The sequence below is a fragment of the Sorex fumeus genome, unplaced genomic scaffold, assembly GCF_029834395.1.
Source record: "Sorex fumeus unplaced genomic scaffold, SorFum_2.1 ptg000047l, whole genome shotgun sequence".
Classification (NCBI taxonomy): domain Eukaryota; kingdom Metazoa; phylum Chordata; class Mammalia; order Eulipotyphla; family Soricidae; genus Sorex; species Sorex fumeus.
This window is the reverse complement of record NW_026606104.1, coordinates 47,550,679-47,555,292: the sequence shown is the minus strand read 5'-3', so window position 1 is coordinate 47,555,292 and position 4,614 is coordinate 47,550,679.

The window sequence follows — 4,614 nt, the reverse complement described above, 5'->3', positions numbered from 1 at the left end:
CGTTTGCGCGGAGGATCCCATTTAAAGAGACAGCGGCGGCTCAGGCTGGGAAAAAGAGATGGAATCCGAAAGGAGTGGGTGGAGAGAAAGTGGGAGGGGCACTTACTAAGAAGAATTCTTAAGTCTTCGTTTTCTTTTTTGCTTTTATTTTCTATTTCCTTCTTATCCTGAGGGCTTCTTGCCCAGAAGCGTATTCCTTCCTTTCTGTTACTAAAGCCGATCTTAGACTTAGGTAGCAACGAATAAGGAATCCTCGGCAGAAAGGAAGTGACTTGCTAAAGTGTACAGAGATGAAGAAAAAAAGCAAAGCAGAAGTAATGAGACCTGAGATAGATGTGTTGCTTTGTAAATGATCTTTGTAGGTAAGCGAGCTTTCACTTTAGCTTCAGTTAAAGTTCTGTATTGGTAATCACCCTATCTCCAGCACCTAGGACAGTGTCTGGCACACGTTATGTATCCTACAAGTCGTACTTAAAAGGATATAAACAGTCTTATGAAAAGGGACATGACCTCCCTTTTGGCTTTTCCCTCCACACCTTGGTTTTTTTGGGACACATCCAGAGGTGAGGATCTGACCTTTGTCTGGTGTGCAAGGCAAGCACCTTAACCCCTTTTTATCTCTGGGACCTTTATTTCCCCTCCCCCTTGGGTTTTGGGGGGGCTACCCTTCTAGATGAAGAAATTGAGGCTCTGAGTATTCAATACCTTTGTGTGTGTGTCAAGACTTGAACTCATGACCTCTTCCACTGAGGTCCTTCCCTGCTCTGTGTGCTTTTTTTAAATTTTTACCTGTGTTTGTTTGAGGCCCACTCCCAGGGCTGCTTCTGGCTCGGTGCTTGGGGGTCATTCAGACAGTGTACAGAGAATATGCAGAGCCTGGGATCAAATCTAGGCTCCTTCATGAAAGCACAATCCAGTCTTCTCAAACGCATTTTAGGGGCGTGGGAAGTGGGAGCACCCACACTCAGTGGTATTCATGGTTACTCCTGGTTTGGTGTTTTGGGGCCTGTATTTAATGCTAGGGATCAAACCAGGGTTGACCTTGATATGCAGAGCAAACAACTTACACCCTGTACTATCCCTCCAACCTTTCCTGTACTCTTTGGGGCAAGGAGGACGGCACACCTGGTGGTGCTCAGGCACTCCTGGTGGGTTTCATTCAGGTGACTGTGTGGTGCAGGGGATTGAACCAGGGGCTTTTGATGAACGCACTCCTGACTTTGAACCATCTCCCTCAATTACAGACTTTATGGTTGGTACATACTTTCCTTTTCTTGCTTCATAAAAACATACTAGTTGTCCTGTCCCCAGTGGAACACACAGAGGTTGGCTATATGATGGCTTTAGGTCTCACTACTTCCAGGTGGGCGTTGTCTATTAAAAGTTGAGTAGATTGCCAACTTGAGGGACCATAGAGATAGCTCAGAGGACAAGGGCACATGTTTTGCATGCAGAAGGCCCAAGGTTGGGGCTGGAGCAATAGCACAGCGGGTAGGGTGTTTGCCTTACACGCGGCCAACCAGGGTTCGATTCCCAGCATCCCATATGGTCCCCTGAGCACCGCTAAGGGTAATTCCTGAGCACAGAGCCAGGAGTAACCCCCTGTGCATTGCCGGTTGTGACCCAAAAAGCAAAAAAAAAAAAAAAAAAAAAGGCCCAAGGTTTGATCCTTGGCATGGTTCCCCAGTGCGACCTCTAAGCAAGAAAGGAAACTTTTTCTCTTCCTGTTGCCTCTGCTCAAGGTCAGATTTCATCTGTGATGGTCTGTTACCTAGCTTCTTAAATTGTGGCTTGTGTAACTGAATGTAGGGGTCATGAAAAGGGTGGCTTCTGAATTCTCAACCATCAAAAATTAATAAAAAAAATCAGCCATGTAATGAATCAATGTTCAATGTTTCTGGCAGTGTTTGCCCACAATGCATTTCTCAGGTGAAAAGGGTTGCAAGTGGGAATATATAATATATATAAGCAGTCCCATTTCTGTGCTCTGCCGTCTCACTGATCTGTCTCCAGGGTTTGCCATTTGTACTCATTATCTCCTTAAAAGCAGAGGCCTCTGCAGCTCTCTTCTGTCTGCCCTTTGGTAAATTCCCCAAATTTATATTTACCAAACAGGCTGGTCCTCCTGGCTCTTTGGGCTATTCCCCCAAACAGGCACTCCATTCTCCATCTGTATCTGAGGAACTCTCTTCCCCATTGACCTAGGGGATTACTTTATTGTTATTTCTTGGTTTGGGACCACACCCCACTCCCTCCCACCCCCTGCAGTGGTGTTCAAGAATTACTCTTGGCTCTGAACTCAAGAATCACTCCTGCCAGGGTTTAGAGGACCATATGGGGTACCAGGGAAGAAACCCGGCAAGGGCCCTACCCACTGTACTATCTTTCTGGCCTTAGGATCTGCTCACTTTGAGGTCAACTAAAACTTACTCCCCAAAAAGCCTATCTTTCTAGGAAGAGTAAAGGGATGAATCTGGGGCCTGAGGGATAGTACAGCCTGTTTGGTGCTTGACTTGCACGAGGCCAACCCAGGTTTCATCCCTGGTACCCCATATGGTTTCCTGAGCACTGCCAGGAGTAATTTCTGAGTGCAGAGCTAAGAGTAACCCCTGAGCACTGCCAGGTGTGCCCGCCCCCCACAAAAAAGAAATTGTTAAATACAGTATTCATCTTCTCTGCAACTCAGTCCCAGAAACATGCTTTCCTCAGCACTTGGCAGCCTATTTTATTCTCATGTGAAGTCTTTCTCCTAGTTGTTTATCTATAGAAGAGACAGTATGATTCTCATTTTTCTTCTCTGTCCCAGCTCCTAATACCATACCTGCCTCAACAGAGACTGAAAACATGTTTCTACCTGTCTGGTAAAAGGAGGAGATAGTACAGACTTAAAGTGCTTACTTTGCATGCAGTTAACCCTGGTTCATTTACCTGCACTACCAAGAGTGGCTTCTGAGCACAGAACCAGGAGTATCCCCTGAGCACTTTTGGTGGCCCAAAGCTCCCCTCTGCCCCCAAATTTGATGGGGATGTAGCTTATGGTACAGCACTTATCTGGCCTGTGTGAGACCACGGGTTTGATCCCTGGTGCCACATTTGTTGTAGGGCCAAGAATGTAGCTCATGAGTGTTAGTTATGTGCCTTACTTACCTATGTGAGGCCCTGGGTTCTATCCCTACCATCTCATTTCACCCCATGGCCCCCAGGATAGCCAGTAAGAGCTCTAGGAAACAGGGCAGCCTATGGGGCTGGAGAATAGTACAGCAGGTAGGGCACTTGCCTGGCACTCAGCAGACCTGGGTTTTTGATCCCCAGCATCCCATGTGGGCCCCAGCACCGAGAACCACTAAACATCACAGGGTGTGGCACAAAAAAAAGAAAAACAGAGGTCAGCCTAGGGCTAGAGTGATGGTACAGTAGGTAGGCCACTTGTCTTGCATGCTGCCAACTTGTTTTGCTCCCTGACAATACACATATGGTCTCCTTAGCCCGCCAGGAGTGATTCCTGAGTGGAGAGCCAGGAATTAGTCAGGAATAAGTCCTGAGCCCCCAAATCAAAACAAATAAAACCGGGCAGCAGGGATAGACTATCTCCTCACTTCCCACTCCTTTAGCCCAATTCCCCTCTAAGCCAGATTAAGCCCTTGCTCCAGGATACGCACACCCTGCCTGGCCCTAGGGCCCTTTCTCAGCTCCACCCCACCCCTGCCCTTATCCTTCACCACCTGAATCAATACTTCCTCTTCCCAAATATACAAGGATTCCAATTCTCTCACAAGAGTTCTTGCCTAGATGAAAAACTTTTCCCCTCTCATTCTCCTAGAAGTGATTAATAAAACCCAGACGCTGCCCCCTCCAAGAGAGCCCTAGACTAATTCTCTCTGCAATAGGACCTGCGCCCACCATAGGGTCCTATGACTTGTTTCTGTGTCTTGGCATCCTCACCCTTTACCACAGCACTTGACACAAAGCAGAGCCCTAGTGACTGCATGCTGAGCTGGAACATCACAGTGTGCTAGGATGGGAGTGTCATCTTTCTGGGGGTTTGTTTTTTTGTGGGGAGGCCCTAGCTCTTCCACTTCCTCGTTGTGCTACCCTTGGGCAAGTCATTTAAACTTCTCTTGAGCTCCGGGTCTTCATCTGCCTTGACAGGGCATGACCTGCCTTGTACGATTGTCACAAATGTTGGGTTAAGAATGTTGACAGTGTGGCATCTGGAACTCATCAAGGATGCCAGCAAGCAACTGCCAGATAGCCCAGTAACCTTGACCTCTGGTTCCTTATCTCCTCTCCTTTGGAGAAGACAGAGGCCCCAACCTACACATGGGATTCCCCAGCGCAGAATCCCACACCTCTATTTCTTGCCTGATAGGTAAGATGTTTAAGAAATACAGGACACTTAAGAAATACAGGGACATGGGCTGGAGAGATAGTATAGCTGGCAGAGTGCCTACCTTGCAGCAGCCAACCCAGGTTCAATCTCTGGCACCCCATGTGATCCCTTGAGTCCTCCAGGAATGATCCCTGAGCACAGAGCCAGGACTAAATCCTGAGGACCATCGGGAGTGGCCCCAACACCACCCCCTCAAATAAATAAATATACATAGGACACACATT